The sequence below is a fragment of the Uranotaenia lowii genome, chromosome 2, assembly GCF_029784155.1.
Source record: "Uranotaenia lowii strain MFRU-FL chromosome 2, ASM2978415v1, whole genome shotgun sequence".
In the NCBI taxonomy this organism is placed as follows: Eukaryota; Metazoa; Arthropoda; class Insecta; order Diptera; family Culicidae; genus Uranotaenia; species Uranotaenia lowii.
In genome coordinates, this window is record NC_073692.1 from 177981807 (window position 1) to 178004434 (window position 22628).

The 22628-nt window shown below is 35.5% G+C and overlaps 1 protein-coding gene across 4 annotated transcripts in view; it reads right to left on the minus strand.

Annotated features, from left to right (window-relative positions):
- The window catches only part of LOC129749396 (uncharacterized), a 67385-nt gene extending 51478 nt beyond the window's left edge, over positions 1-15907 (minus strand). The window contains exons 1-2 of one of the 4 annotated variants that reach the window (XM_055744363.1): positions 15742-15907; positions 7825-7919 (exon numbers count right to left, since the gene is read on the minus strand). The gene's annotated coding sequence lies outside the window, so the exon portion shown is untranslated. Of the gene's footprint in view, positions 1-7824; positions 8049-15249; positions 15605-15741 lie in introns of those variants that run through there. The other 3 variants (XM_055744364.1, XM_055744362.1, XM_055744365.1) reach the window with 3 other exon arrangements.
- Positions 15908-22628: the final 6721 nt, after the last annotated feature.

Sequence of the window (22628 nt, forward strand, 5' to 3'; positions counted from 1 at the left end):
CCGAGTGACCATAAAAATGAGATATTCAAAAAATAAAATTTCTGTTTTTAGAAAAAAAGCCTAATTTTTTGAATTTCTCGATCTTTTAATTTTAAAAGTTGAATATTTTCGGAACAAGTAAAATTGTTTTGAGTGAATGAGTGATTCTTATGTGAAATTTTACGCTGAACACATTGACGCCATAATAATAGAAAATGGGATTATTTTGAGAAAATCGCATTTTAAGTTTTAAAATATAAAAATATCAGATCTGAAATCACTGTACACACAATTCAACAAAGTCATTTGATTGACAATAACTTAATCTTCGAAACAAAAGTCTTACTTCATCTGTAGCTTCTACGGTTTCTTAGATATTTACAATAGAAGAACTTTTGATATTCCTTATTTACATTAAAATAAGTCATCCTACTGAATAAGTGCTAAATCGGAGAGGTTCGATGAAACTCGACGGAACGATTGGTTCGACGAGGACTGTTGGAGGGTGATGAACGAAGAGAATGCCGCGCGGGCGGCAGTAGTGCAAAGAGGCACCCGTCGAAATGTGGAAAATTACCGACAGCGGAAGAGGCAGCGAGTCCGAGTTTTCCAGGAGAAAAAGCGCCGCCTGAAGGAGGAGGAGCTCGAGGAGCTGGAGCAGCTGCATCGTTCCCAAGAAACACGAAAGTTCTATCAGAAACTCAACGCACCCCGCGAAGGCTTCGTGCCGCAAGCCGAAGTTTGCGGAATAAGGACGGGAGCATCCTGACGGGCAATCGTGAAGTGACCAAAAGGTGAAAGCAGCACTTCGATGAACACATGCAGGAGATCAAGACGGTGGGGGAAGGTACATCGCCGGCGTAGCCAACGACATAGAGGAGCCACTCCCAACGATGAGTGAAGTTAAGGAAGCCATTCGCCAGCTGAATAGAAACAAGTCGGCTGGGAAGGATGGCATCGCAGCTGAACTCATGAAAATGGGCCTGGACAAGTTGGTCGATTGCCTACACCGGTTGATAGTCCGGATCTGGGACATAGAACATCTACCGGAGGAGTGAAAGGAGGGGGTAATATGCCCCATCTACAAGAAGGGCGACAAATTGGACTGTGAGAACTGCCGAGCGATCACTGTCCTCAATGCCGCCTACAAAGTGTTGTCCCGAATCCTACTCCGCCGCCTAACGCCACAAGCAAACAGATTCGTGGGAAGTCATCAGGCCGGCTTTATGGAGGGACGGTCTACGACGGACCAGATATTTACATTACGGCAAATCCTCCAAAATACGACACGATCGACCGTAACGAGCTATGGAAAATCATGGAAGAGAACGGCTTTTCCGGGAAGCTGATCAGACTGATCAAGGCGACGATGGATGGAACGCAGTGCTGTGTGCGGATTTCGGGTGAATTGCCAAGTTCATTCGAATCGCGCAGGGGGCTTCGACAAGGTGATGGTCTATCCTGCATGATGTTAAACGTGGCGCTAGAAGATGTTATTCGACGAGCGGTGGGCGAAATGCGGGGCACGATTTTCAACAGATCCAGTCAACTTATCTGCTTTGCCGATGACATTGATATAGTCGGCAGATAATCTGCGGCGGTGGAGGAGATCTACCGCAAAATGAAACGCGAAGCAGGAAGGATTGGGTTGATGATTAATATGTTCAAAACGAAGTATGTACATGCTGGCCTGCGGATCCGAGACCGACCGAACCCGCTTGTCCAGTAATAACGACGGCGACGAGCTGGAGATAGTCGAAGACTTTGTCTATCTCGGCTCACTGGTGACCGCAGACAATGATACCAGCCGTGAGATCCGGCGGCGTATTATCAGCGGAAGTCGTGCCTACTATGGACTCCACAAGCAACTGCGGTCGAGAAGACTTAGCCCTCGCACGAAGTGTAACCTGTATATGACGCTCATTAGACCGGTTGTTCTCTACGGGCACGAGACATGGATATTGCTTGAGGAGGACCTGCGTACACTCGGAGTATTCGAGCAACGAGTGTTGAGAACCATCTTTGGTGGCGTACAGGAGAACGGAGTGTGGAGGCGTAGGATGAACCACGAGCTCGCGCGACTCTACGGCGAACCCAGTATCCGGAAGATGGTGAAGACTGGCCGGATACCCTGGGCGGGACATGTTGCGAGAATGCCGGACGACTGTCCTGCAAAACAGGTGTTCGCTACGAATCCGGTAGGAACAAGACGAGCGGGGGCGCAACGAGCGAGGTGGTTAGACCAAGTGGAGCGTGATCTGGCGAACGTGGGTTGCCCGAGAAATTGGAGAACGGTTGCTATGAACCGAGTGAATTTTAGGAATGATGTTCGTCAAGTTATGTCGTGAGACGGAATACTATGTAAATAAAAATAAAACGATGCGTTTTCATAGCCACTTGGTATGGAATGGCCCAAATTCATTTTTCAAACCTACGAGTTGCCATAGACAATTAATGAAAAACACGATACATCTTGAGCAATTTTTGAAAAAGTTCCATCAATAGGGCAAAACAGGATGATTCATTACAGTGATGCATCTTGCAGCTTTCAAACAAGTTTTAATCTATGTACATGTATAAAATACTACACAATGCGTAATGACTCAACCCTGTCCGATTCTAACATTTCAAAATAGTTGATCCGTGATTGAACAATAGTGAAAATGCTTCTTAAAAATTTCTACCCGCTCATTTTCAACACCTGTAATTTTCTTCTAATCTTCTTCTATCCATCTATAATTTTCAATTCTTGAAATGTTCTCACTACGAGAACATAACATTCACCGCTAAGGCCGTAAAAATTAATTTCAAAACATAAATCACGGTGATTATTCTTAATTAATAAAAATTAAAATTGTTTACCACTTATTAACTTTTAACAAGATTTCAAGTAATTTTGGATCTGTGAAAAAGTTATAAGAGTTTTTCATTTGTTTACTTTTCCTCATTCAGCGAATTTTAAACAAAAGTTTTAAAACAAAATTGAGATACTTTTTGAAGCATAAATCTAATTGTTTTGCAGGTTCTAACAAATTTGTGAATGAAATTAAGTTTTGGTTAAAACTTTCTGCTGTAAGGTCATCAATACGTGTATTGATGTCATTCCAAATTTTTTTAAACTGTTGAGTTTTACTTGTTTAGATCATGCATCATCATAATCATCAAAATATAATTTCTTTATTTAATGAAGTATAATAAACGAAATTAGAATCAGATTTTTTCTTCAATATTGGATTAATAGTCAGTTTTCAATAATTGATTTCATTTAATACTGACACATTTTTCAACTAAAAAGAACAATACTAAATGTGAAAGTCTAAATTTGACAAATCATTCGAGTTCAAGACGCTCAAATCTTCCAATTTAAACATTCAAACATAAATGCTATAAATAAGTTGATATAATGTTTAAAAAAAACTTGTCTTTTTCATCTTAATGTTTGTATGAATATTTAAATTAATTTGCCGAACTTTGTAAAACTTTTTTTTCAATTTTAAAATAAGTTGACGGAATTTAAAGTCAAGCTTTTAAAATGTTTAGGAATATTTTTGATAAGTTTGTTTTGTATTTCAATCCTAAATTTTTATGTTCTCAACCATATGCATTTTTTTTTTCAAATCAAATTCAAATTCAAAGCACTACATTAGAATTTTTCAATCAACCCTTCAGTTGAAAATGAGGAAAATAAATGGTTATTAAGATGAATAATAAATAACAAATATTATCATTGTCCTAACATTAATCTAGGTTATTTTTATTTTCATATTTGAATTCAGATTTTTTTTTAAATCTGTGTTTTGAAAATAGTTATAACAAATTTGAAAACTATACTGCTTAGAAATTATTTTGAAACAAATTTCTTGCTTAGGAAAAGGAACATTATTTTGTAAAAATTATCAATGACTTGCCGAAAATATCAAAAACTCAAATATGTCATGGTGATCTGTAGTTATTTGGATTTATTTTATCAGTGTAATTTATTATTTTTTGAGTTGTGTGGTAATCATGAGTAAGAAAGTGATGTAAGTATTTTTTTTTTATTTAAGCGGTTTTCAGCCACAGGTTGGTTCGCCTTTAAGATGTAAGTAATTGATTTTCATATGTATTGTGTATTTAAGGTACTTATCTATTATTATTATTTTTAGCTTTATTTGAACTTCTAAATAACCTGCTAGCTCCTCCCCCCCCTAAACGGGTCCTTCGCATTAGTTTGCTTTATTGCAAAGCAAAACTGTTTGATGTTTTTATTTTTATTGCATAGTTGGTTTAAGGCCTTTTGTCATTTTTTTTTTGTTAATATTCTGTGTTGGTCAACCCTATGCAAGTAAGCTGAAACAAAAGTGTATTCGAAAAAAAAATTGCAACACTTTGTTTTGTGAATAACTTCTTCATGCACGAATGGAAATTGAAGAAATTTTCAGTGAAGCAAGCTACTGGTGTATAGTTCACATCAGGGCCGTAGGAAGAACCGGCTCATGCGGGGGGGGGCTTTGGCGAAAATATTTTTTCTATTACATTTTTGTATGAACAATGCATGCAAAAAGAATAATTATAAAAAAAAAGGTCCTATAATATTATTCAAGTTTGAGTTATTTCACATTAACAGTAAGTTTTTATTTTAATTTTTATTTTTGAAAATAAGTTCTAGAAGTTGCCAAATTTTCATTCAAGAAATTTTAAAAAAGAATGGAATGAATTAATTTGAAGATTTAATTTTTAAGAAAATAAATATATTTTCTTAAATAAAAGGAAGTAGTAAGCAGGTTCTATTAAGCACAAGCATGATCATTTGAGGCATTGGTAAAAAAATATTTAGGAATAAATTCATGAAATTAGGATTGTGGTTCAAACCAGATTTATTTTCTTCTTCTGTAAACTCGTTTTAAATAAAAACAAAATTAAGTTTGAAAGTTTGTTTAAGAAGAATCTGCAATTAAATAATGTTAAACAAAAAACCAGTAAATTATTTTTTCAGTTGAATTAAAGAAAATAATATCTAGTTTTCTCTACAACCAAAATTTTATTCTTACTTTGTGATTTCTTCTGGTTTGTGTTCCAAACTAACTCTGATTGAATATAAAATATAAGTTTTGAATTTAGAATAAAAATTATGGAACTGCGATCGTCTGTCATTTGAATGCTTAATAAAATTCTTACATTGATATTTTAATCTTGATTTAAAACTTAACTTCAAGCTGAATCTGAATTTTTATTTTTGACTCCAAATCTCAGTACTGCCTCCTGAACCTGAATTAAAAATCTGAATTCCGAATTCGGAAACGACTTTTAGAATCTGAGTTCCAGATAATAATTCTTGCTAATTATTAGCCAAAAATTCGAAATTTGGATCAGATTTCTCAACCAGCAATCTTTTATTTGTATTCTGAATTGTTGGCTTTCAATGTGAATTCTTTCTTAGTAATTCATTCGAAATTGAATTTGTGAATTTGAAGGAAAATTGCGAATTATGAAACTGTTCAAATTTTTCAAATGTGGATCACCATGAAATTTTCTATAGATCTAATTCTACGTAAAATTCAAAAGTCAAAATTCAAACCTTTTAAATGTTAGATGTTATCTTTTCATATTCCGAAAGGATGAGTTTCGAAAATTAAAGTTTAAAATGCCATACCAAAACTCGAATCAGGATTGTTTTTCAATGATGATCTAAACTGAAGTTCAGTGACATACAGAATCCGAATTGTTATCACTGACATCGAGTTTTAGTAATTATTACAAAAATATGAACAAAAACACTTGACTTTAGTTTATCGAAATACATCAGTCGTTCACATTAATTTTGATAAAATTTATAAAATTTTTATAAAATAACCCCCCTCACCCCCCCGTTCCTACGGCCATGGTTTACATGTGCAATTTTTGACGATCTGTCAAGTAGTTTCTGAGATATCGTCCAATAAAGAGGGTCAGTGAGGGTCATTGTCATTCAGGAAAGTCCTTGTAGGAGACCTAAAAACAGCTGGAAATCAAATATTTGACCAAAACTCATATGGTAAATCGTTCATGGAGTCCTAGAGGATCTAATGGTGAGCTATTTCATTCCAAATTTAACTAGTCAAAAAGTGAAGATGAAATGATTCTGTGAAGGAATGTTAGAGATTTTATTAAGCGCAAACCAAAAATTTGGATAACGAAAGTAAAACAAAAATTTTACTGGCTCGTCTAGATGGCTTATAAACAGGCTTGACCTCATTTCTGCAAGGTAAAAAAGCTACTCGCCGTTAAAATAAACAAAATACGATGATCAAATCGTGCGAAAAATATTGTAACCGTAATGGATAGCAAAAATAACTCTTTAGCGGACTCCTGGCAGGTTTCTAGCCAAAAACTTTTCGTTGGCAAGTCTCGCCTGGATATTCCAGAGATAAACAAGGAGGAAAAACTAAAAAAAATTGATGTTTAGCAATTGAGGTGCCTGACGATCTGTGATTGCAGCCTTCACAGATCGTCAGGCACCTCAATTGCTAAACATCAATTTTTCAGTATCATTCAGTATTACATAACTATTGACAAAATAAATGGCTAAATACACAAAGAAGGCTGTCTCCAAATTTGACCTTTTTCCCCGAATGATACTTCCATAGGTATTACAAAGTTGATACTCTGTTTTGGTTGGATCTGGAGAGGTGCAATAACTCGAAATCAGAGATGAAGTGACTTGTCATCAGAACAATGATAATGACTTACAAAATTTCTTGGAAAAACCAGTGATGATGTTATAAGTAGAAATAACGAGAATTATGGTAAGGTTAGGCGATTTGAAGAACCTTTCGAGAGTTACGGTCGAGCCAATACTTATTTGTTTGGCAGACCACATGTCAAATTGGAAACTGTGTAATACAAAGGGGCTGTCCATTAATGATGTCACGCAAAATTTGGAAAAAATTTACCCCCCCTCCCCCCTTCGTCACATATTGTTACAAATTCCGTAACCCCCCTTTTGTATTACGTCACGTTTTCCTAACCCCCCCCCCCCCTGGAGTAAAATTTTCAACTCTTAGAAATTTGATTAAAAATGTTGCTTTTTTAAATTCATCAGTTTTATTCAAAGAATTGAAAAAAAGGTTAACAACTTTTAACAAGCCTTCAATCATTGCTTAAAACACATTTCAATCATGAGTCCAAGGATTATGTTGATGACATTCCATATCAATGACCAAATCTAGTCTATCCAACCATCCAAATCTAGTTCCTCTTCTTCAATCCATTCGCAATCCAAATCTTCTTCACAGATTAGAATAGCCAAGCAATCCGTTCACGTTTTGCCACAATTTAAGTGGGAAGGACTTTCCTGAGTGTTGCAATGAAAGTGTTCTTGTGAACTTTCTTATGCTTATGCTCTTACGTGAGTTAAATGAATGGTGCACGTATAGTTTTATTGAATTTAGGATAAAATTATTTGTTATTGTTTTGCTGTGTTTTTTTTTGTAATGATAAGTGATGTCACGCTCAAGCTGCCCCCCCCCTCTCCCCATGTCACAAATTGTCACAAAAATCGAAACCCCCTCTCCCCCCCCTAACGCGTGACATCATTTATGGACGGCCCCAAATATATGGAATGAACAAATCTTAAAAGATTTCTGTCCAAAAAATGGACAAGCTGCTCAAACCTGTATTAAAAGCATTTTTTTCAATATAACGGAACTTTAAACCAAAATTCAACCAGTATTAGTAAGGGAATGCTTCCACAAAATAGCCTATCAAAGAAAAGAAAGCTATTTGAATGAACAGCTCAATATTAATAACTTATTATTGAGTTTATGGTACAACGAAGTCAACTCGATAAGCTATAGGTAACTCTTAATCTAAAGAAGTGTTACTTACCTTGCAATACTATTCGTTCAGGTTTCTACTAGTTTTTTAAGGACACTATTCTCTCCGACTTCTCAAACATTCCATGCAGTTGAATTTTCCTTTTTCTTGAACATTTAAAAAATAAACCATACGTGAGTTTTCAATGGACGAATAAAATAGATTGCAAAAGGGTTCACAAACACAATCTTTTCAAATGCGTTTCAGTCACTCTGTAAATAACACTTCGAAATTTCCTGAAGCCAACATCCCGCAAACGAATTGAGTCACGTTGTGTTCACGTTAATTCGAAATGCTTGTTTCTCAAAGTCTGCAAACATAGATGAATGAGCCTTCCCCAAACATCGATGACAAAGATTGGTCGTTGCTCGGGGTTTGCAAAGAAATGGCCGAAGAAATCACTTTGAACTTGACCGAAATCAATATTTCTCTTCCGTTTTCACTGGTAGGGCTTTTTTCTTCTTTTCTAAGCGGGGGGCTGAATGGAGGAAAAATGGAGGAAAAAATGGAGGAAACACCTTTTCTTAAACTTGTTCCTTCCTTTGTGTCCTCACCGAATTGCTGAGTGTGCCCCATCGTCATCGTGTTTGCTGATCGTGTCCGCGCGCGAAAAGGTGATTCGAAAATGTTCCCCACGAAAAAGGTTGCAGACTCCGGGGGGTCCCGGGCTTATAGTTTTTTTTTCATTATTATTATTATTTGTCCGATAAAACCGATGATCGTCGAGGGGGGGTTCCTGCCTCCCTCCTAGAGGAAAAGGACATACATAAGTAACTTTGTGCAAGTTGTGGCAGGTTTTGTTGTCTTTTTGATCGGAATCGCACAAGTAAATCATTTTTGACACGCCTGAGAATTCGCAGATAATGTTGTTGTTTCCGTCCTGAGGTTGCGTCGAGACAAGTTAATGTAAGGGGTTTCACTTTTTATATGAAGAAGTTTTGGCTTTCGGCAAACCAGCAGTTGAACTTTGACAATTTCAATTTTAAGATTTAGATTTTGATCCTATTTATAAGAAAACTATCGGATTTCAGTTTTTTACATTTTTTTAATCATTTCAAATTATCTACTGCCTACAAATCCTTATATCCAAGGAATCATTTAGCCTCGTTAATGGCAGTAGCTTAGGCATTCAAAACTTTCTTAACTCTTATTCGCTCTTGAGTGTCAATATGACACTATTGAATTATTTTATAATTTTTTTAAGTATCTCAGCGCTAATGTAATAACACTAATATAATCGGTAGGAAGGTGTCTTTCTGATGGATATAATTTTATTGCAAAATTCTTCTGTTCATAGATATATGTACTTAAAATTCAGCGTCAAGTAAAATTTAAGTGTTGGAAAATCTGAAAAATACCAAATTGAAAAAAAGTTTGAAAATCAGCTAATTTTGATTTTTTTGATTCCGTCAAGAAGTTTAACATTCTTTTATACTAAGTAGAGTTTATAATTTTCGATACATTGTTACACTTTGTGGTATTAGTGTTCATTTTACCTCCGAAGACTTACAAAATTCTCTTAACCTAGATTTAGGGTGACGGGATTTGATCTTTGAACCTCTTGCTTGTGATGAAAAAAACATGTCAAAAACTCTGTGTATACGAAACAACAATCAATCAATCAAAAGATGCAAAAATGTGCCAAATTAAGTTAACTTCTCAATCATTTTTTTCAAAATTCATCTGGTATGACTTTAACAATTTTGACGGTTGAAAAGTTTAAAAGCTGAAAAATTTGGTTTTTACACCACTATTTCACTTTTTTGTGTGGTCACGAACTTTAAAAATTTCAAAAAACAAATCCTTTTGCGCAGTTTTAGTTTCTAACTTCAGCTTCGTGAACACTAAGTGCCATTTTTCAAGAGCATTTCGTAACTGATCTAAGGTCATTTTTCCGAAGCATGTTTCTTCGGATTTTTTTTCTTTAACTTAGGATAACGGAAAATTTAAGTTTTGTAACAATAATGTTTTAAACAATATTTTTTTCAAATAAGTTGGAAAACAAGAGAGATATAGAGGTTTTAGTCAGGAGTATCTAATCAATACTCCAGACACTCAAACGGAAGAAATATTAAGGACGGATGAAGGTTCATTTATCAAAAATTTAATTAGATTTTATAAAGAAAGAAGAATTTGTTTATAACTTCAATTCTATTTCTTTCTTTATTGAATCAATTAAAACAAAGAAAAAAATTATTTTTTTTGGCAGAAACTTCTCAGTTTGAGGTTGATGAAATAATATTCTCTGGCAAAAACTGATGATAAATAGAAAATAAATAAATGCAAAAACCAATAAATGAGAATAAATTGGACGAAATCCTGTGGGTAACAAAATTGCATGCACTCGACATGGAACAGCATCGAAAAATCGAGTTAATTTGAATTAAAAATTTCCAAAAATCACGAATGCAACTGACAAACAAAATGTAGAATGGCCTTTGTTTCTAAAATAATAAGAGAAGAAATTTAAAAAAAAAAACCGTACATCAATTTCTTTGAACAACAAAAAAGCATTAATATAGTATTAAGAAAACTAACGTGGTGCTTTTTCCATAGAGACACTTTTAAAAACTTTGAATTTTGAAAATTAAATCATTTCACCCAAATGCAATGTGGGATTTAAACATAAGGTTACCACATTGATTGCATTACCAAGAAAAGTGTTTTTATTTTCATCAGTCCTTGCTTTGCAGATATTTTTTTCAACCGATCAAAAAAAAAATCCAAATTTTGACATCAATTTCAATATTTCTGTTAAAAATAATTTTCACAACTTTATTTGTTTGCATGCCTTAAAAAAATTATTTGTTAAAAAAAGAAACTTTATTTGTTAAACTTTCAATACCGACGATTTATTGTTGTTGTGATTTGCAAAATAAATAATGTAAAAAATCAACAAACTGATTTTTTTTTTAGTAAAATCTTTTAAAGAAAAAAAATTTGCATACAATAAACCTTGAATAGATGCCAAAAAATCGAGTTAATTTAAATCAAAAATTAACAAAAATATAAAAAAAATCCAAGTAACACAGATTAAGCCAACTAGCATGAGAAGCTTTATTATAGTTTTAATATCCCATTTTCTGTGCAGCTCGTTTTATGATAGTTTTATTATGGTCATGAAATATGCTTGTTTTCTCGTTTTGAATTTTTGTTTTCAGTTAGTTTTGAGAACGCTAATAAAGCATTTACTACACATACTGTTTTAGTTGTATTGAAAGAGTTCTGAATGCTCTGTTAAAACAACAAAGAAACACAAACTAAGAAGTTTGCCCTAAGCTTTCTTTTGCATGTTTTATAATAGCATTCAGTTCTTGATTATTAAACCGTCATAAAACTTAGTAACAGTTCTCGATCAAGATGTCAAATCAGGACACGCTCAGGTTAGATTGCACATATTTATACATTTTGATAAGTTATGTGTGTTGGTTTTGAGTTAAAATAAAAAAAAAAAAATATAAAAAAATCTTCGAAAACTTCAAATCACCATAAGTGGGATGAATATGAATTTTAAATGAAAGGGCCCAAAATTTGCTGTTTGACGATAATGGTTGTTGTGTTTTTTTTTCAAAGCTGTAAATTACTGAAAATCTCATGAAACATTCACAATAAGGTGTATTAGGTTAAAGGACTAACTAAGTAGAAGTCGAATTTCGTTGTATGTCGCCATCTTGAAATCCAAGATGGCGGCTACCATTCAACTTCAAAATGATTGAATATCGCATTAAACCCCTACAATATGGGTAATAGTTGAAAGAGATCAACGAGTAGAACGAGAAGAAAGAGATCAACGAATTTCGTTATCTAACGCCATCTTAAAATTCAAGATAGCCGCTTCCACTTAGCTTAAAATTGCTGTTCGTCACTTAAAATCGTATGAAACGCCAACAATATTGGGTTTTTGAGTTCAAAGGCTAAACACGTATAAATTAAATCTCTCTTTCTGACTCCATTTTGAAATCCAATATGGCGGCTTCCACTGAACTTTAAAATTCTGTAAACGACTGATAATCGCTGTTAGAAAAATTCCTCTTGAACTTATTGAGCCATATTTCATGTGATTAAAATCATTTTAATGTTCAGTGAAAGCCGTCATCTTGGATTTCAAGATAGCGTCTGATAGCTAAGTGTGTCTTCTACTCGTCGATCATTTTCAACTTATACCCATATTGTGGAAGGTCCATGTGATTAACAGCATTTTAAAGTTTAGTGGAAGCTGTCTTCTTCGATTCCAAGAAATTTGACTTCTTCTAGTTTAGCCTTTCACTCAGTTCTCATATTGTGGAGGTTTCATAAGATTTTCAGTCATTTACAGCATTTTAAGGTTTAGCAAAAGCCGCCATCTTAGATTTCAAGAAAGCGTCAGACAACAAAATTCGACTTTTTAAAAGTTACTTCTTCATTTACTGTACTTATGATTAACGACTCAGAAATGAGGAACTCATTCTTAGCTTGTAATTTGTTGGCTTGCATGAGAAATGTCAAATTTGAGCTTTTCATATGGCTCTCATAAAACCATAATAAAACTAGCCATTCATCTGACCATAATAAAGCAATTAAGCATTGAATTGACTAACGCCATGTCGGATGCAAAATCGAAAGGCACAAAATGACGCCATATTGATGGATTTACAATATCAGGTATTTGAAAATATTTTTTCAGACTATTTTTATCAATTTCATAATGACTGACCATCAGATTTGATGAGGCGCATGTATTTGAAGATACTATTTCATACACATTTTACCTAAAATATTGACTGGCAGTAGAAAGATACTCATAATATGCTTAAAACATTGGCTTTTGGTTATTAATTTTACCAGATCATATCTCAATAATGCAATTATCATTCATCAACTATCATGGTTGCTAGAAAAAATAGAAAAAAACACGGAGAACTCACAGAACCGAAAAAAAAGCAGAAATTGCTAAATTTTTAAACATAATGATGATTTTATCGAGTTTTATAAAACTGTTTTGATGACGATTCTAGGATAGAGCCTAATAGCCAGATTTTAGCTTTATTAGAGACTTGTGTTTTAGTTTTTAATGAAAATTAATGCAATAGTCCTAACGAAGTTTTGCTGACCTTAAAAAAGCTAAAATTGTTACTTTTGATATGACTTCTTTTGTATTCTGAATCAAAATTAGCTCAAAGGTAACGTAAATCTTTTAAATTTATTTTTTGAGGTTTTGAATGGATGATTTTTTTAAATTTCACAAACATCACATTTTTTAAATTTTCATGGTTTGGAAAAGATTTTTGAATGAATATGAATAAATTTTATTGCAATCTCGTGTAATGTAAACGGGGTCGTTGGATTTTTGGAAGAAAAAAAATCATTATCAATCTTTCATCAGAAAAAAAACGATATCCTGTTAGATTAATTTGAATAAGAATCAGAAAATATGTAGAAATATTACAGATTTTGTATTAATTTTATTTGATTTCCTTTTTTCCTGAATAATAAAGTCATGAAGTTTCGTTGAGATAATCTGATCGTTTTTCACTTAATATATAAAAAAATCAAAATTTCCTAAAATCTTTCAATTTTTATAACTAGATTTGTATAAGGAATCTTAAAGCAATAAAATAGGAAACTTACTTTCAACGATGGTTGAAATTTAAAATTTGCTTTAAAGTCTGTTGAATTAAGCTTATTTGAATCGAACAACGACTTGATTTTATTTTGAAAAAGCCTTCAATTTATTAAAAAAAAATTTATTCCACGCTCAACACAAATAAGCTAATTTTATCAAGCTCTAGAGATTAGATTATTTTTTACAAAAGTGGAAAAAAATAAATTGGTGTGATTCAAATCTGATTCTTGCAAAATCGATGCAAATTAAAGATATTAAATTTTCCACATCAATATACATAATGTTAATGAATGCACTTAACATAAAAAATGATACAGATATATTACACTCAACATACACAAATATTTTTCAGTGTTTAAAATAAATCAATAACAAGAAGCAAAAAACAATACGAAGGATCAAAACACAACATCACAAATATTAAATTACATCAACACAAATCTATGAACACCATATTTAAAAACAACTCGAAAACCAAAGCAGTTCACATTGCAAAATTCCACTGCAGACAAATTTAAAACACTCAATGTTCAACAGACAAACGAATATTCTACGAAAATTCGTCAACAGTAAGTCTCAACTAACTTTAAAACACATAGAGCACAAAATTATAACCAACATAATCCAACACAAAAACCCAAAGACAGCATTTCAAGATAAGCCGAATTAAGCTTTACAAGAAAACGACACTTTATCGGTAAGAATGAAAAAAAAATTTAAGACGATTTTCCCTAAATTAGCAATAAATTTTAACCCCTGATGAAGATCCAATAAGGATCGAAACGTTGGAGTAAAAAAAGTCGTTTTTGTTTAACAGTGCTTTTTTAAGCCGTGAATGCCATTAAATATTTTAAAACGAATATAATAAAAAATCAATATCAATTTTCTAATGATGATTCGAATCGAAAATCCAGAATCCTAAACTGGATACATAATCCAAAAAATTAAAAAAAAAATACAATTTTGGTTGTTATAATCATCTCGAGAATAATCTCATTTAAAATTTAATATTCAGGAATGAATTTCTATCAATATGTAAGAAAATTTTGAAAAACTGTAGCAAGACTCCAAAGCTGGAATTCGTTTTCGAAATTTTGACCTCAGTTCTGAGTCAAGATTGTTGTTCTTGAATTACCTTAATCAATCATCAAAATTTCACGAAGAATTTAAAATTTTTGTGTAAAGTAGAAAACTTTGCTTTCTTTTTCTAGATGATCATGGGAAGGGGGGAGAGAATAACCATCAGACTCCCTTCCTCCACAATCCTACGGCCATGATTGAGATTTTGACAAAAATCAATCAAAATTTTAAATCAATTATTGATCCTGGTTAAGTAAGAGTGTGAATTGTCCAATTTGATTGAATTGAATCGGGTTTTTATCACAGAAATCATTAACTCATAAAAAATGAAGTTTCACATGAACATATTAAATGCATTTTTTATTGCACTTCGAGTTAAAAAAAATTACGCTTTCTTGATCTTAGAGCCTTTAACACTGGAATGCAAATCAATTTTAATTAAGAAAAATATTTTGAAATGTAATGCTCTGCAAATCAGACATCTATAAAGAAAATCTGGTCACTTGAATTACATTTTTATTCTTTGAAGTCTCTTTAATTTTTTTTATTGGCCTTCTGAACAGTATTATTTTAAAAGTTCTCTAGTCTGTTTAAAACTAAAAAATAGGCTCTCCACACTATGATCCATCTATGTTTGTTACTCGGAATACATGCTTTTCTCTTTCGAAGTCGATCGTAAGGTGTATTTTTTTTTATAACAGTTTCAGCAAAATGTTGTGCAATTTTTCATAAACATTTTCCCAGTCGATATCCACCTTCTATAACGTTACACAGTTTGAAGATTTTTTTCAAAATTTTTCTCACTACACAAAATAATTTTGCTTTAAACAATTGCACCATGTCAGTTTTTTCTCAACAGTTCACACGATATTGTCTTTTTTTCTAGGAAGTCTTGAACCAGCTCCGTCCAAATAAGATCAATTCATCATTCTTCGATTGGCCATGTCAGTGTTCACTTTTCGAGTCGATTCAATTTCCTGCAAAATCTTCGTGTACCAACACTCTTCACATAATTTTTTTGTTTAATTTTCATTCCCAGCAGCTTCTCAATTTGATCAGTTATTAATCACACCGCTGCTGCGCTGCTCCAGTGTAAATTATTGCGCGAACCTTAAAAATAATGTCTCCCGTCAATCAAATTTTTGCCCCTCAGCAGTGCAAAACACCGAAAAACTTGATCACACACGCGTCGCCAATTTTATTTCGGCGCGGATAAAAGGAACTTCAACGACCGACAAGCTACGAACCCTTATTTTTAGCTGTTTCCTTGATTTTTCACTCTCTCGGTGACAACAAGTGTCTTCGAATGATGTAGGACCGAATTCGAGGGGTTCCTCAAAAGTGCGTGCGATTGGCTTAGCTGCCGCGGAACGACTGATTGGATGGTCTCCGGATGGCTTTTGTTGGCGGATTGAAATTGAATTAACCAGACAGTCAATCTGTTGGTGTTGTGTGTTTGTTTTGCTTTTCTTTTCCTTTGGCTCGGTTCAGTTGTTGTCTCGTTGTTTATGCTGTGCCAATAATGCAACTTAGCTCAGCCACCCGATCGACCCAAGAGAAGAGAGACCCCATAGATGGACCTGGATGGCTGTGTGAGGTCCCCCTTGCTATGGGTAGGTATTATGATGTCAGACTGGATGCACATGTGCGCGACACATGCTTGAGGCGTATGCTGTGCGCTTTTACGGTTGAGAAGAGTGACTTAAGCTGCGCGCGCTTTTCCGTGAGTTACGGTTAAAGAGAATGAGCACAATCATTGATTCCATGCTCTTCATCGACACACGTGTTGATGGCACTCAAGAGAACCTAGTCGTTGTGCTGAGGAAAGAAAAACAAACCTAGTTCTTGTTCATTAACTTCAATACATCCAAGAAATTTTTTTCATCGAAGTTAATAATTTTCATATGTTGGTATGAATATAATTGAAAAAAAAAACAAAAATGTTTTTAAATCATCCCAATCAAAGAAAATCGTATTGAAATTCAAAATTTTTTTCTTCCTTCCTACTTACCTGGGTTTAGAAATAATCCCATGCCAGGTTGGATGAATAAGGGTGATACGGTCAAAATTTGGTCAATATAAACTTGACGTATTTCTTTCAATTTTGCATTTAAAAACCTGAACACCCCTCATTTTGAAGGTGTGTGTGTGTAGAATGTTGCTCCTATTTTGATTTTGGAATTCACTCTTCAGTTGTCAAAATGCCGCCCAAGAAGAAAGAGCAGTGTATCAAAATTTTGCTCGCGCATCGCGAAAATCCGAGCTACTCGCACGCAAAGTATGCAAAATAGCTAAAAGTTGCCAAATCAACCGTTACAAATGTAATTAAAGTGTATGGGGAACATTTCTCGACAGCCAGGAAGTCTGGATCGGAGGATATCGAAAACCGGAAGCCGCTGAGACGACAAAGAGAGTTGCCGGTAGTTTCAAGCGAAACCCTAACCTCTCTCTCCGAGATTCCGCAAATAAGCTGGGTGTATCGTCTACAACCGGGAATCGAGCCAAAAATCGAGCCGAACTATCGACCTACAAGAAGGTAGTGACTCCAAATCGCGATGATAAACAAAATACGACGGCCAAAGCACGATCCCTGAGGCTGTACACGACGATGCTGACGAAGTTTGACTGCGCGGTAATGGACGACGAAACCTACGTCAATTCCGACTACAAGCAGCTTCCGGGACAGGAGTTTTTTACAGCAAAAGGAAAGGGAAAGGTAGCAGATATTTTCAAGCACATGAAACTGTAAAAATTCGCGAAGAAATATCTGGTTTGGCAAGCCATCTGTACCTGTGGCTAGAAAAGCAGCATTTTCATATGTAACCGTTAGGGTATTTTGCCCCATTGGACCCATAGGGAGCGAGCCACTTCCCAGTAAGCGCGTCCTCTCAGAAATCGACAGAGCATGCAAAAAATTGAGAGTTGAGTCACCGAACTTAGAATAAAACGGTTAACTTCGGCGACACTCCAAGAACGCAAATATTTTCATTCGGTTTGTCCTGCCGAGATACTTAGAGGCGACAAATACGAATGCGTACATGCGAAATCAGTTTGAATCGTACACTCGTACGGTGTGGTCGCATTTTGTCCCCGTGTCCCGTGTGTGCTTTCAATCGTAGCTGTCGACTTCTCAGGCAGGCGAACACGCGTCTCGGAGGGAAACATACAAACACGATTCGGATTGTGTTCGTGTGTTTCTCTGGAGGGCGTGTCTTAGCTTAATTCGTGGCACTCACCCAAGGCACGCGTATGGTGTGTTCCTTTCTAACGATGTGATGATGCAAAATCGCCAGAGAGATCGTTACGATCCCTCTGGCGATTTGAGTTACCTCTCTGCCGATTCAAATTTACCGGGTTGAAGCATTCCTTTTGAGTGCTCAAGAAGTTCGTCGATTAAATATCGACGATTTTCCTGCCTTATTTTGTATAAAAAGAACACAAAATTGTTAAACAGGAAAGATTAGGAGATAGGTTCAATAAAATAAAAACGAATAATTTAAGCACTCCAAATTAAAAAGTAACGGACAACATTCAGCAGTTTAAAAATTCAAATACAGAACACAAACAAAAACACATAACACCAACTGAACGGCGACGGACATACTAATGTCAACGGAAAATGGAACGGAAACTGGCAAGGGTGGGAAAATCCGCTCCTTGGCTAAGTTAAGTCTTTCCGCTTGCAATCACGATAGCGACTAGATCGTAGTGCAAAAAGTTTTACTTAAATAACTAAAAGTAAAGCCAATTTTAAAGTGGAAAGTGCCTGTTTTTCCAGAGAAGAGCCTTAGTCAAGTGAGTTTCCCACAGCTGTTTCTAAAAACCCATCCTAATGCCTGTTCCGATTTAGGACCCCAAAGTTTCTGACCAAAAAGTTTCTGGTCTCGAGGATTCTGGTCACAGCTAATCTGACCGGATCGACTCGACCTTGTTTGGGTTCACACAAGGCGAACGAACCAGTGAGCCAGATCCCGTTTCTATCCTGAGTTTTCTGGATTCTGCAAATTAGCGTCGACGAAGCATCAATTTGCACGAGGCAAACGAGCTAGTGAGCCTAATTCCCAGGTCCACAAGCGACAGTGCAGATATTGGTTAGCGGAATCCGCTAGTTGGATCCAAACAAGTTGCCGTGTGCCCGAGGCAAAGGATCCAACGAACCAGTAAGCTAATCAGAACCGCCAATGTTCTGAGATACGTCCTGAAGCCAAGATTCCGAGCAAAAGAAGTTCCGCAGAAGGTCCCGGTATCTACCACGACAACCATACCCGCCAAACTGACTCATCTCGATCTGGTTCCAGAGAGTGTTGTTTGATCCCTTCAAACGGGTTCGTAATAATTCAATCAACTACCCTCCGGTTCCATTGCATCGAATGGTCAATAGTTGATGACCACGTTTTGAAACAGCATCGAAGCAGTCCCGAGCGCATGGTGAGTGCGCCCCGCACCCGTTACGGCCGGCCGGTACCAGCAGCAGCAGATTACACACCACACACCCACACTACACGAACGTAAGTGTCATAATACATAACATTTTTACCAGAGTCCGTAGTGTTTTTATTGGATATCCGACCAGTCTCTTAAAGCGAGAGCCGACCTTGAGCCTTAGTGGTTCTCAAGCTCTAGCTGGCCCAGCAAAAGAGGCGTTTGTAGCCCACCCCAGACGGTTGCCGTGGCTTGACCAGCAACTAGGGGCTATTGGCGACCTCCTTAAGAGTGAGCAAGTAATACATAGTTTCCGGGACTGTCAACCAAGAAATTTACGTGAAAGAGTGTTTGAATAAACGCCTGCTGCCTTTCCTGAAGAAACACGGTTGTTCCGTACTGTTTTGGCCGGATTTGGCATCTTGCCATTACGGTAAAAAGGCCATGGAGTGGTACGCCGCCAGCAACGTGCAGGTGGTTCCCAAGGACAAGAACCCTCCCAACACGCCAGAGCTCCGCCCAATTGAGAAATACTGGGCTGTTGTCAAGCGGAACCTGAAGAAGACCAAATAATCTGCCAAGGACGAGCAGCAGTTCAAGGAAAACTGGCTTTCTGCGGCGTTGAAGGTGGACAAGGTGGCTGTACAAAATCTGATGGCAGGGGTTAAGCGTATGGCCCGGCAATTCGGATTTGGAAAAGCGGAACCCTAACTGAATATTTTTCTTGAATTTTTTACTAATTAATCTTGAAAAATAAATTTAATTTATTGATGAAATAAACGATTTCACCGATTTACACGCGTTTTCCCTTGACCAAATTTTGACCGTATCACCCTTTACGTTTTGTCTAAATCTTATAATTTCTGCGTTATTATTTTGGTCTCGCTAAATTCCCGTTCCTGAGCCCTCAAATCCTAAGTTTATTCAATTTTCTCTAAGACGAACCTTAAATATCCTCAAATTTGTATTTAGTATTGTAGAAGTGAAATATCAAGTTAGAGAAACATTTTGAAACTTTTTAAAACAAATGTAAAACGTTACAGGGACATAAGGATAGCTTTTCCATTTTCGTTTATTTCAAACTAAAATTCAGGGAACTTCCGCTTTCCTCGGTTGTTAGCTATCTTAGATATTGTTTACCTTACAAACTGGAAAACCTTTTAATATTTAATTCCACAGGTTTTTAGTGCTACCAGATATTTAATAAAACTGTTTACTAAAAAAATGCAAAATTGCATTATATAAATTAAAACATGAATGTGCTACAACCTTAAAGTGTTGGTTATAACTTAATAATGTTGTAGCATCGCAAAAAAAATCTGGTATTTGGCTCTAGAAACTGCTGTTTATAACAATGTTCCAAATACAGTTGGAATAAAAAATAAAATTAGGATTAAAAACTGATTATTAGGCTTACCCAATACTCTTAAAAAAATCAAAAAGACACATTTCACGAAAAACAGCGGGACATCGCCGAAAAATATTTAACATTCCAGAAACTGTTATAAACCTCATTTTAATGATCTCTCCGGAACATATGTATATGTTCCTTCAACTAAAATAGTTCATAGAAAAAAATAAAATATGAATTGTTTACGTTTCATTCTACGACACTATATGACGTTCACAAATTGGCACAAATTTCTGATTGTGAATATCGAATTGCAATTCCATAACCTTAAGTTTTGAATCTCAAAACTCTACTTTTTTAAAACGGGATTTCCTTTAGAAGTGCAACTAAACAAGTTCAGAATTTCAAATCGATCATTTTAACTTTTTTTTTTTTTTTTTTTTTTTTCTTTATTTGGTTATGACCGAAGAAGTTTATAAAAACTGTTGACTTTGATTATTTATTTAACACATCAACTTAACTCACGATACACAACAAAATTAACAAACCCCAAATCCTATTATTTTATAAGTAATCACTTACCTACTACTCATTTTATTTTAAAAAAAATTGTTTAAGTCATAGCAAATTTTATAATTATATGAAATATTCTTCAAAAACCCTATTTCAGTCTTTACTTAATTTATTGTTTCTTATCCCTCAAATTGCTCAATTATATATTAGAAAGGGTTTTAATAAATTACACAAGGCAACAAAACACACATTTTTCCGAGGTACAATGAACTTAAAAAGAGCTTAATTTGGATAATTTGGAAGCCATGAATCCAAATATGAAATGATGGCAAAAGAAGTTGTGGAAAAAGCTTAAGCAGTTTTTTTGTACTTATACAGTTCTTTTTTCTGTAAATAAACGAAGAGTTTTGACAAATTATGAAAGAAGTTTTAAAGGGTGTGTCACCTCAAATTGCATCACGGAAAAAACGCTGTAGAAATTCGCCCAGTAGACCGATCCTTTTGAAATTTTTTTGACAGTAAAATAAAAACTAATAAACAACTTTTGGCATTTTCTTTTTATTCATACTTTGAGCCTAAGCTCGGCCTACTTCATAATCGGCGTGTTGGGCGTGTTCATTTCCTTTGGCACTAGGGTGACCCCGTTGGCTTCGTACCACTCCAACACGTCCTTTGAACAGTGACACCAAGCGAGATCCGGCCAGAAGATGGTCGAGCCCTCGTGCTGCTTCAATGGTAGTAGTAAGTGCTTCTGTAGGCACCACTCCTGAAGGTAAACCTGCCCGTTTATCGTGCCGGTCGTCACGAAGGGTGCGCTCCGCTTTCCGCAAGAGCCGTTCGCTTGCCACGCCATGTACTTTTTGGCAAACTTGGATAGTTTCTGCTTGCGAATCTTCTCCGAAACGCCGAATTTGTCCTCTGCGGTGAAGAAGTACAAAATGCTGTATCAAATTGGCATTAACACACATTAGCTCCCGCAGCAACTGCTTTGTTAATTTTCGATCCGACGGTTATTCAGCTAAATGCTGTTAGGCCGAATGGATACAAGGCCGATGACATATTAACGTTTGTCTGCATGTTAGGCCGAATAGTCGCTATGCCGAATGGTCGTTCGGCCAAATGGTCGCTAGGTCGAATGGATAAGAGTTTCTTAACGCTTGTCTGCATGTTTGGACGAATGGATGTTAGGCCGAATTCATGTTGGGCCGAATTTATGTTAGGCCGAATGAATTTTAGTCCGAATGGATACTAGGCTCAATAGTTATAAAGCCAAATAGTGATTTGGCCAAATGGTTACCAAGCCAAATGGTCTTGAGACGAATGGTTCTCATGCCGAATAGTAACAAATGCGATGATAACAAACTGAGAAGACTATACATCGATAAATGCGTTTCTGAGTTAAAGGGAGCTTATCTGAGCGATCACATATTATCTTTTTTTTCGTTCGCACTGCAAGTTTTCCTGCTTGGCCTTCTAATGTCTGGTGGTAGAGGCAACTCTATTTGTATCTACCAATTCATAGTAGTTGGCCCGTGCGGAACAAATGCATGTTTAAAGTCTCACGACAAGTATGGGAGACCTATTGCAACCAAGGTGTAACCAGAAACAAGTCTCAGCAACTGAAATTGCATTTCAGGTTGCCGAGTGTGGACGAGGCTTTAGTGCTGTTATTTACAGTTTTGCGCTTGCTTGTTTTTCCGTCCTTCGGTAAGGTAACCAGTGAAAAGATATCTCATCCAAGGCAAGTATCCTAACCCTAACAACCAAACGGCGTAACGACCGTTCTGCTAATCTCCATTCGGCCTTATGACCGTTCGGTCTAACGACCATTTGACCTTGCATCCATTT